We start from the raw sequence: 12,535 nt of genomic DNA, 5'->3' as shown, positions 1-12,535 counted from the left end.
ATAGGTTCGCCATCACTGCTATAGAGATAGCTTTGCCCATCTTCCTTAGCAACTTACCTGCACTCTGGGTCTCAATCTGTGTCACTGATAGCAAAAGGAAGAGCACAGAAGAACAAAGCCATCAAGGTGACAAGAGACAAATCCAAGAATTACGGGAAAACAGCCCATCCACTTTTCTTCATGTGTTGTCAGGATGCATCTTCCTTTCACTGTTTAAGGAGGAAATAATGTTGCAAATTACTGTGAACTGACACCGGTAGTTTAACCTCTGCATCGCAGTTTATTGAGTCACTTATTTATGACTTATTTACTGCCATCATTTGCTGAAAGCATTTGTCAGTTTGACCTGCCTTGCGGGGCAAATTATTGCTGCCATCTGCTCAGGAGGCAGTTCCCACAGGTGGCACATGGAACCATATTTGCTGGCACGCCAGCCATCAGCTCCGACGCGCATGCACACACTGCCCAGCTGATTTTTCACCCTTCTGGAAGGCCAGGGGAGGCTTTAGGAGCCTGGGGAGGGCAAAAAACAGACCCAACAGGCCAATCGGAAGTTCAGAAACGATCCATTTCCGGCTTCCGGAGGGTCTCCAGGGGAGCCGGGGAGGCTGTTTTCGCCCTCCCCAGGCTTCAGGAAAGCCTCCAGAGCCTGGAGATGGGTTGCATGCATATGCAGGCATGAGGGATTGGGGGTGTCGCACACACATGTGTGGGAGGGGGGGTCACATGCCTGTAGGTGGGTGGGGAGGATTGAGTGGGCAGAGCGCATGTGATAGCAATTTTGGCACACCGTGAGAAAAAGGTTTGCCATCCCTGGTATATAGGATCTCCTGCTTGGGGGTTGGCGTAGATGACCTAGAAGGTCCCTTCCAACTCTGTTAATCTGTTAAAACAGATTCCTAGCAATTTGATTGTACTGTGGCTCCTTCCCACTTAGACTTCATTGGGTCAGAGAAGAGTCACTTTGAGTGTCTTTCTAACACTCTATCTCCTTTCTCAGGTCTCAAGCAATGTCTTGTGTGTTGAGGGGTGAGAGGAGGAATGGCTTCTGATCATTTCTCATCTCGTGTCCTCTACAGGCAAATCTGAGAATATAAGCGTGTGAATATTTCTGGCAAGACGTCTGCAACAACAACAGGAAGTTTTGACCAAGTGTTACATAATGCGTATGTGGTTGTCTCTTCATTAATTCAAAACAGCATAGTCAACAAAACTACAGTGCGGTTGTTTTTGTACGAAGTTTCTGGTACAAATGCAATAGGAATAAATACCAAATTCAGTTCCATTTTTGACCAAGAAATCAGGTTAGCAAGCAAATTGTAGGACTTTTGCTGTGGTGGAGGCAGGTAGGTTGATGACCAAATATTACATCACATTTGATGTTTGGTACATCACATCCCCTTTTGAAAACCTTTTTAAAAGAAGCCTGCACTGTCCCATTACATACATTCACCATTGTGAACACACTGGGTCTTCACATACCCATCAGTCTTCCCCCATCAGCCCATTTCCAACCAAATAAACAAACACACACCAGTGGTAGGTTGCAGGCGGTACGCCCCAGTACGGGCATACCGGAGCCTGCCCGGAGCACTGGGTACCGTTCCAGTATGGTGCTTCGGAGGGCCCGTCCGCCTGCCCAAGCTCCTTACCTGTTTTTAAACCCTTTGGCTCTTCCACGCATGGTACATACAGCGCCTGCGCAATGCTCCACTGAGTAGTTGGTGTGTCGTGGAGGCTTGCAGAGGCGTTGCTGGATGGTAAGATGCATGCTCACATTGCATGCATGTGCATATGTGCACCTCACATGGCTTAGGACCCGGATATCTACGAGACCGTCTTCTGCAACATACCTCCCAGCGTCCGATAAGATCACACAGGATGGGTCTTCTCCAGGTGCCATCGACTAGACAATGTTGTCTGGCGGCTCCTCAGGGGAGGGCCTTCTCTGTAGCTGCCCCGGCCCTATGGAACGATCTACCCCCAGAGATCCGGACCCTCCCCACTTTCTCGGCCTTCCGAAAGTCTACTAAGACCTGGCTATTCTGGCAGGCCTGGGGCTGTTGACCTCATGAATGAGGTCCAGCCTCACTAAGATTGAGTGCATGATGTGTTTCTTTTTAACCTGCTTTTCCTCTCTATTTTAAATTTTTTGTATTCTTTTTAGAATTGTTTTTATGTAAGCCGCCCGGAGTCCTTCGGGATTGGGCGGCATATAAATTCATTAAATTTGAATTTGAATTTGAATGGGGCCCTGTTGCAACTGGACCGGTTGCAATGGGATCCAGAACCCACAACTGACACACACACATACACACACACACACACACCATTGTGAATAAGACCATAACACATGGGTAGTTGCTTAACCCAGGATGTCAAAGTTGGCAGGAAAATACTTCATCAAACTCACTGTCAGGGTTCCAAATAGCATCCAAAATAAAATAAAAATCTGAGGCAAGGGGTTCTTCAAAATTGCAATTTATTAAAAGAGCCATGTTGGCACATCTGGGAAAACAACACCCACAAGTTCATTGCATGGTCCAATCTTCCACTGCCACGAAGACATATTCCTCCCATCCAGATCCGGCCAGGTGCAGAGACAAAGATGACCTTGGCTTTCTAAGAAGAATGTTGCTATGGCTACATAATGTCACCCAACTCCATAAAATCCCCCTTCCCATTTTCCCACACTAGAATGCGTGGCAGGCCTGAAGTCCTAAAAGAAAAGATGGCTTGCAGGCATGACACTCACCTAAATTCTTGGTGTCCTCCTAGGAGGATGTTATCTAGTTTGGTAATGAAAGGTCTGTAAGAAAACCATCAAGCTCGGAGACCACCAAGGACCCTCTTGTCTGTGGAGGTTCTCAGTCATGGTTGTCCCAAAGATGCTTTTTCGAAGTTTGTTTTCCTCTCTGTACTTCCTATGTTTGGCCACACGATGGTGACCTAAACCTTTAACAATTGTCATCATTTTTTTTTCTCTCACCAAAAAACAAAATCAGATGTCAATCAAGGACAAAGAACAGAGGAACGTTCAGCTTCAGAAAAGTGTTCTTCCTTTGCTCTATTTTCTTTGGAAATTGTTTTTGGAGCGAAGCAATTATTTACAGTACTTGATATATTTAAAACATGTATACCCTCTACTCCACCTTTAATTCTGGAGTAATTAAAAACAAGAAAGCCCTTGAATTTTGCAAACAAATGATCCTTTTCTTTCTTTATCTGTATGGTCTCCACCATTTCTTTATTCTTTTTAGTGAACTACATTTCTTCATGTAGTTCACTAATTTTCTGCAGAAAATAAATATAAACAAAGAATTATTAAAGTAGAAAAAACAGGGGAAGGGGGAATTTCAAAAGAAGAAGGGGGAAAAAAGAAGAAGAAATAACTTCCAACTCGCTTTGAAACAATTACAGAAATAAAATACATTAACCTTTTGATCTCAAATTCAATAACACCCAATACTTCTGCACTCATCAACATTTCTTAATGGTCTCATTCTCAAATTAGTGTGAGTCTTTCTGCCAGCTTCTACAAAAAAGTCCAGAAATGGTGTTCATGCAGAAACAAACTTAGACAAAGTCTTTAATCAAGGTAGGAAGGATGAGAATCAATTAGACAAATTACCTAATTAAAATCAGGCACAAGCTGGGGAAAACCCAAATTTTCACTTTGTGGCTTGGAATGCAGACTATATGCCAAATGGATCTCAAGTGGTTAAGAATTCCATCGAAGGGAACAGACTATCTTGGTGCCAAACTTTCAATTTCTACCAAATGGCTATCTATTGAAGTTTAGAATAGATATACTAAAAGGAGGAAATTTGTTTAAGTGCTGCTGAAGAGAGTTCAGGAGAGGAAGACACCTATTTCATAGATTTTTAAAACTACTAGTAGCTGGAAGAAATATCCATCTGGTTCAGTTCCAAGCCAGGGGGGAAAGGCACTGGAGACAAAATGGAAGCTGGAGGCTGATTGGAAAGATGGTTTAAGGATAAAGCAGAACCACATGATTGGTTCTGGGCAGCTGATCACATGGAGTTGAGAAAGTTTTATACCTTCCTGTTGGGCTCTGCACTTGAGCATCCTGTTCCTGTGTAAGGACATATATTCTATTGGCTGTTGTCAGACTTGCATGGGGCCATGTAGGGGTCATGTTTGTCTGAGCTAAGGTTGGTTGAAATTTGGACTGCTGATGCAATGAAGGGGCATTGGGCAATTCCTGTTGTGGCTGAGGGTGAATCCTACCACTTTGTTTAGACCTTGCCGCAGGTTTTTTTTTTTTTTTTTGCCTATGAATAGAGCTACCTAGATACTTGGCTTCTTTCAATAAGTTCTTTATCTATTAAATGCTGACATATGCTGAGGGCTATTAAGAAAAGTGGGGGCTGCTTTCTCCCTCTAAAAAACCATGCTTCTCCATTTCTCATCCAGGGAAATATAATATTCTGCCTTTGTAAAATATTTCTCAAAATATTTCATTCTTCTAGGAGAGGGGTAAAGGTAAAGGTTGCCCTTGCACATATGTGCTAGTCATTCCTGACTCTAGGGAGCGGTGCTCATCTCCATTTCAAAGCCAAAGAGCCAGCATTGTCTGAAGACATCTCCGTGGTCATGTGGCCAGCATGACTAAATGCCGAAGGCACACAAAACACTATTATCTTCCCACCAAAGGTGGTTCCTATTTTTTTACTTCCATTTTTTACGTGCTTTCGAACTGCTAGGTTGGCAGAAGCTGGGACAAGTAACAGGAGCTCACTCTGTTACGCGGCGCTAGGGATTCGAACCGCCGAACTGCCGACCTTTCTGATCAACAAGCTGGGCGTCTTAGTCACTGAGCCGCCCCGTCCCATAGGAGAGGGGTAGGTGTTAACTTTCTACACTACAGATGCGGTAGAAGGAGATGGAAAGGCAGAAATATGCCATCTGGTTTCTTAAGGAGCATCAGATCAAATTCTCCATTCTCTCTCTCGCTCTCTCCCCCCAACAGGAAAATCCCAGGAAATAAATCTTCAAACGAAATTCCAGAAAGACCTATTCTTGTGGACTCGAGACTCTACAAATAAAATGACCCCGTGTTGAACTTACACCCCCAAGTCCAGCATTCCTGACACAGGTTTCTCTCTCCAGTGATTCAACCGCTTCATGGAAGCTTGTATTTCCCTTCCTTTGACTAATCTTTGCCTTTCCAGCAGATTGAAAAACAAACAGGAGCAACGCAAAGGAAGGAAGGAGGTGGCAATTAAGACACGTCTACCCTGAAGTGACTCCCCCGGGGCAGGAAAAGTCTGTTTCTTGTCCCCTAGTCACCCATTTTTGTTTGAGGGATGTTTCTTTCCCAAACAGGATTTTCTGGCTTCCTTAGCTACAAAGATTTCTGCATCGAGTCCCAAATCAAATGAGAAAAACACAAATTGTTAGGATCACCATTGTATGCCCAGACAAAAGCTGCAAAGATTTTCTAGGCAGTCCTCAACTTATGACCACAACTGAGCCCAAAATTTATGTTGCTATGTGAGAAATTTGTCATGTGAGTTTTGCCCCATGTTATGACTCTTTTCTAGTAGCAATAGCAATAGCAGTTAGACTTATATACTGCTTCATGGGGCTTTCAGCCCTCCCTAAGCGGTTTACAGAGTCAGCATATCGCCCCCAACAACAATCCGGGTCCTCATTTTACCCACCTCGGAAGGATGGCAGGCTGAGTCAACCCTGAGCCGGTGAGATTTGAACAGCCGAACTGCAGAACTACAGTCAGCTGAAGTAGCCTGTGCCACCTCGGCTCTATTACAGATTAACAGACTTGGAAGGGACCCTATAGGTCATCTAATCCAACCCCCCCCCCCCCACCCAAGCAGGAGCCCATACACCGTTTCTGACAAATGGCAGTCCAATCTCTTCTTGAAAGTCTTAAGTGATGAAGCTCCCACAACTTCCGAAGGCAACTTGGTTGATTGTTCTCACTGTCAGAAAGTTCCTCCTTATTTCTTGAATCTCTCCTTGGTCAGTTTCCATCCATTAATACTCCTTGACCTCCAGAAGGCAGGAGGGGGCCACCGGTAGGTGGGGTGATGTGGGCAGGGCAGCCTCATGGTCCCATGTGGGCCAGATTAATGGCTTCAGTAGGCAGTATCCAGCCCGCGGGCCATAGTTTGAGGACCCCTGCTCTAAGATCACCCCACCAATACAATAGCAATAGCAGTTAGACTTATATACTGCTTCATAGGGCTTTCAGCCCTCTCTAAGCGGTTTACAGAGTCAGCATATTGCCCCCAACAACAATCCGGGTCCACATTTTACCCACCTCGGAAGGATGGCAGGCTGAGTCAACCCTGAGGTGAGATTTGAACAGCCGAACTGCAGAACTACAGTCAGCTGAAGTACCCTGCGCCACCTCGGCTTTATTACAGATTAACAGACTTGGAAGGGACCCTATAGGTCATCTAGTCCAACCCCCCCACCCAAGCAGGAGACCCTACACTATTTCTGACAAATGGCAGTCCAATCTCTTCTTGAAAGTCTCAAGTGATGAAGCTCCCACAACTTCCGAAGGCAACTTGGTTGATTGTTCTCACTGTCAGAAAGTTCCTCCTTATTTCTTGAATCTCTCCTTGGTCAGTTTCCATCCATTAATACTCCTCGACCTCCAGAAGGCAGGAGGGGGCCGCCAGTAGGGGTTCCACCACAAAACTGCGTTCGACTAAAGGGCGCTCGATGAAACCGTGTAGCTGATGTCATCACAGGGCGACAACAGCGCGGAGACAGAAGCACGCTGTAAACGCTAAACCTAAAATTAACCCCTAAACCTAAACCTAACCCCCCTAAACCTAATCCTAAACCTAACCCTAAACCTAACCCTTAACCTAACCCTAACCCTAACCCTAAACCTAACCCTTAACCTAACCCTAAACCTAATCCTAACCCTTAACCTAACCCTAAACCTAACCCTAAACCTAACCCTAACCCTAACACTTAACCTAACCCTAAACCTAACCCTAAACCTAACCCTTACCTTAACTTGAATCAGCTTGCTTTCAAAGCGCTATTTAAAGTGCCCTTCTTTCTCCGCGCTCGCTGTTGTCGCCCTGTTGATGTCAGCGACGCGGTTTAATCGGGCGCGCTTTAGTCGAGCGCGATTTTGTCGTGCCACGGCCGGTAGGTGGGGTGATGTGGGCAGGGCAGCCTCATGGTCCCATGTGGGCCAGATTAATGGCTTCAGTAGGCAGTATCCAGCCCGCAGGCCATAGTTTGAGGACCCCTGCTCTAAGATCACCCCACCAATACAATAGCAATAGCAGTTAGACTTATATACCGCTTCATAGGGCTTTCAGCCCTCTCTTAGCAGTTTACAGAGTCAGCATATTGCCCCCACAGTCTGGGTCCTCATTTGACCCACCTTGGAAGGATGGAAGGCTGAGTCAACCTTGAGCCGGTGAGATTAGAACCGCTGAACTGCAGATAACAATCAGCTGAAGTGGCCTGCAGTACTGCACCCTACACCACTGCACCACCTTGGCTCTTAATACAGACAGGCAAGTCAGCAGAATATAAACTGAGAGCAAACCCCACTCCTTACTAGCATTGATACCTACTTGGGTAATGAAATGTCTGCCAGAAAACAAGCAAGTTCAGAGAGCATCAAGGACCTCTCAGAAAGTCCAGCTATTATTATACAAGGGTAGTTTCAGAGGTGGGTTGCTCCCAGCTTGGCCCGGTTTGGCTGACCCGGTAATGGTGATTTGGCCTGGGTTGCAGAACCGGCAGCAACCCAGGCTGGCCACGCCCCTGAACTGGTTCCCTGGTCTCTTCTGTCATTGCTGGCATATTTCTGTGCAGGTGCAGAACAATCTATAGTCAACTGCACATATGCGAGCAATGCGTGGTGGGCGCACGCGCAAAGCAAACTGGTACCAACTGGTACAGAAACTCACCCCTGGGGCGTTTCAATGTGAACTTGTTACCCTTTTAAGAGAGATCAAGTTTAATCCAAGGATATGGCAGTTTCTTAATTGGGATATTACAAGCAGTTGAGTCCTTTCATCTGGGATGTTAGATGGCTGGTCGTTGCCTTCATCTTGCAGTCTTCAAGGAATGACTATAAATGACCCACTTAATCTTCGAAGCATCTTCATGAACAATTAGCATTTCTCCTCCTTCGTCACAAAAGCTCTTTTGGTGTTTCTGTGGGTGTAACTTTGTGCGTCAACAGATGGCAGCACCAGACAATTTGGTCACAACCTAAGTAGGATTGGAACTGGTTAGCAAATTAATAAGGAAGTTCAGAAGTTGGCAAGTTGAAAAACCGCCATAATAGAAGGCAATGGGAAAAGCACTTCCAAAGGTTTGCTAGGAAAATGACATGTCATCCAGAGAGGAAAACGTTGAAAAAACTCAATGGCATTACCATTTTTCTACTCCTATTGATGCCAGAATTACAAATGTCAAGAAAGTTAAGGACTCCATTGACAATCTGGAGTTGAAATACCCCTTTTAGCATATTTCCCTAATATTATTCCTTCCAACTGTGTTGGGATCACAATTTCTGGAGGACATCAAGCTGGAGAAGGTTGGTATAGAGTAGAGGTGTCACACTCAAGGCCCAGGGACCAGATCCAGCCCACGGGGTGTTTAGATCTGGCCTGCAGGGCTGGCCTGAAAACAGCAGACAACTGGCCTGTGGTGCCTTTGACAGCGGAAACACACAATTTACAGTGAATTGTGCATGCACAGTCACTAAAAACCAAAATGGCGGCAGCCCAGTGGCAGCGAAAGAACTGGTTTGGCAGCATGGCAGGCCTGGGTCAGTGCTGGTTCTGCGACCCAGGCCTGAGTCCCACTACTGGTTCGGGCAAACTGGAGGGAAAGATGGGAAGAGAGCAAGGTAGGAAAAAGAAGGAAAGAGATGAAGGAAGAAGAATGGAGAATGAAGAGGGAAGGAAAAAGTAGAAAAAGGAAGGAGGGAGGGAGGAAGGTTATAATGAGAGTGAGTGAGGGTTTCAAGGAAGTCCTGCCTTAGCACTTGGCCACCACGGGTGCCCCTGACATGAGTCCTGTGTCACGCCCCCCATGGCCACATCCCCAGCTACGCCCTCCCCAGCCCCCACAACGTCAAGCACAACTCTGATGCAGCTCTCAATGAGATCGAGTTTGACACCCCTGTTCTAGAGGAGCCAATGTTTGCAGGATATGATGTTGCAACAAGCAGTGACTAGCCCAGATCCATAAGTATAGGCAACACTAATCAGATGGGAAGCAAATGGGAACTTGGACCAATTTGGAGTTCAATAATATTTTTTTTTTTAAATGTAGGCTTATTTATTTGGGATTAATGCTCTTATGCATTTCCCCCCTCCCCTTTGGAAAGCAATTAGAAAGACCACACCTTGAAGATGGCTGAAAACTTCTAGTACTGGTTTTTTCTTTCTTTCAATAACCCTGAAACTCGGGATACATTAAAAAAACAAAAGACTTCAGCGGAAATTCTGCTGAAAACCACACTGGAGAGTGAAGAAAGCAGCTGCCAATCTGAACTACGTTTCCAGATGGTTTGCTGGATGAAGATCAAAGCTACCATCTGACAGTTAAGGGCCTCGTGATCCTGGAGATTAATCAGAAAGCGCTACAATGCTAAGAACAATTTCAAATAAAACTAACGGAGGACCCTGGAATCTTCTGGTGTGAGACTGAGGATAGTTTGCAAAAGAAAGAAATGCAGGGAGGGGAGGAGCTGCTGGATAAAACAAATGCTGGATTTTCAGAAAATGTTAAATCGCACAAACCCAGGAAGGTGTTCTTCATCTCCATTTATGAATGTGTGAAGCTGTTCGTTTTGGAAACAATAAATAGAACAATTTCAGTATTTTTCAAAAAAGTGATCACACCTCCGCTTTTCATTTTCCAAGGATGTTTCTGGACTTGAAATGTTTACTTCTTTAACATCCCCCCTTCCCTATTGGTTTGTTAGCCGCCCTGAGTCCCTCTGGGAATAGGGCGGCATACAAGTTTAATAAACTAACTAACTAACTAACTAACTAACTAACTAACTAACTAACTAACTAACTAAACTAAGTAACTAAGCTAAGAGGGACGCGGTGACTCAGTGGCTAAGATGCTACCTTGTTGGCAGTTATTAAGCATACTCCATGGATGATTGGCGGGATTATATATAATTGAAAATAATGATATATAAACATAAACAGTTGGTAAATTCTTTTACACTGAAAAAATATTCAGAATGAGATAAGTGATTACATAAAGATATATTGTTATTAAACAGACAATCAAGAATGTAAGGGAATTAAGTTTATTGAAAAGAAATAAATATTAATCGTAATTGAATATATGTTGTGAAATGAAAGTGAGGTATCTAGTTATATTAGATGGAAAATCTGTGATTGTATATGTAATTGAAAATACGGATGCAAAAACGCTTGTAACCAAACGACATGCTGTATGTAATGGATAAGAATTTTTTTATGTTGTTTTTTATGTTTAAAAATAAAAAAAATTGCAAAAGAAATGTTGGCAGTTCGCTGGTTTGAATTCCTAGCGCGGAATAACAGAGTGAGCTCCCATTACTTGTCCCAGCTTCTGCCAACCTAGCAGTTAGAAAGCACGTAAAAATGTAAGTAGGAAAATAGAAACCACCTTTGGTGGGAAGGTAACAGCGTTCCGTGCACCTTCGACGTTTAGTCATGCCAGCCAAATTACCACGGAGACATCTTTGGACAGCGCTGGCTCTTCGGCTTTGAAATGGAGATGAGCACCACCCCCTAGAGTCGGGAACCACCAGCACATATGTGTGAGGGGAACCTTTATCTTTTAGTATTTAGTGCAATATAAAAAAGGCAAATAATTTTTCTGCAGACCACCAAAATTTTCTTGAGGATCACCAGTGGTCCATGGACCACCAGTTGGTGACCACTGGCCTGGCCTAGACTTTATTTTTAAATAGGAAGACAGGAAGGCAGGCAGACAGACAGACAGACAGAAACTTCTCTCTCTTAGCTTCTGAATCTAGTACTTTTTCTAACCTGGGGAAAGTGAGTTTGCTAGCAAATGTGTCTCCATTACAAACTTCACCCAAGAATCTAGAAATCAGCTTTTATGTGATGCTGCTCTTTATCCCCCCCCCCCCAAAAAAAAACCTACCCTGTAAAGGAGATTATGAGACTGGATTCCAAAATGAGTTTATTGCTGAATTAAACAGAATTCTCAGCAGCTCTGCTTAAATCCATTTTCCCCCACTTCTGAGCGAAGTTCTATTCGGACAATGAGCGCAGCATCTGAAAGCGACAACAGAGCTCCCTTGCCCTGAATGCTAATTAGCTGCGTGCATGGCCATAAAACACACATTTAATGCAGGCCTTCGTCTTTATTTCCATTAGTAAGAGAAGAAAAAGAAGCTACCCCGTCTTGCTATTTGCAATCCTCAGCAACCCGGTAGGATCTCTGGATAGATGTATTTAAGGCCCTTAAAATGACAAAATAATGAATCTTTTCAGCTGCACTTTGGGCAGATGAAAAGAACCTAGGATTCGACGTGAGAAAACTGACCACAACTCTTGGCTTGTAAAACTGTAAAAACGAGAAGAGAAAAAGGAACATTGTAAGCTTTGGCAGGACCTTGAATTTAAAATAGAAAGCAAAATAAAAAGGGGGGGGCGGCATTATGCTAGGATTAGAGTCCCTTTATGTGTGGGTTAACCTGGAGCCCGTCCATTGCCAGCTGATTTTTCCCTTTCTAGCTTTCAAGTTTCCTGTTAGGGAGGCTAGACTGCAGTCTGCTCCAAGTCTTTAAAGAAACAGTTTCTCATTCCTCCCCCTCGTCTCCCCCCCCTCCAATTAAAAATTAAATAAACTTGTCAGAAGTTCTGCTCAGAAGGAACAATGTTAAAAGCCCTCCAGAGATTGCGAGAGGGGCACTGGCTCCCTCCTCCTTCCTTGCTTTCAACTTTGGCCCACTTAAACGCTCCTCTCCTTTTTTTTACAATCCAAAGAGAGGCTTCCACTGTTTTCGTTTAAACTCAGAATTGCGGTTCTGGCACCAGGCATGGTGACTACAGAAGCTCAAATCTTCTAAATCCCATCTGTGTGAAAGAGAAGGGTGGGGAAAGCCATTTTCCCAACGGAAGGGGAGTAATGATGAGATATTACTGGGGAGTATTCTTATTTACTCTTTGTTTCTTTGAGTCCTGACATCCTCCCACTGTTGTGGCCTGCCAGCGACCAGCCGGAGCGGGCAGCAGATTCAGAGAGTGAAGAGGTTGAGGAGGAACATGGGCCAGTCCTGGAGCCTTTAGAGCCGAGGTGGCGCAGTGGTTAAATGCAGCACTGCAGGCTACTTCAGCTGACTGCAGTTCAGCAGTTCGGCTGTTCAAATCTCACCGGCTCAGGGTTGACTCAGCCTTCCATCCTTCTGAGGTGGGTAAAATGAGGATCCGGATTGTTGGGGGCAATATGCTGACTCTGTAAACCGCTTAGAGAGGGCTGAAAGCCCAATGAAGCGGTATATAAGTCTAACTGCTATTGC

This window comes from Thamnophis elegans, chromosome 12 (genome assembly GCF_009769535.1).
Source record: "Thamnophis elegans isolate rThaEle1 chromosome 12, rThaEle1.pri, whole genome shotgun sequence".
NCBI lineage: Eukaryota > Metazoa > Chordata > Lepidosauria > Squamata > Colubridae > Thamnophis > Thamnophis elegans.
The sequence above is the reverse complement of the archived record's forward strand: the minus strand, read 5'-3'. Positions refer to the sequence as shown.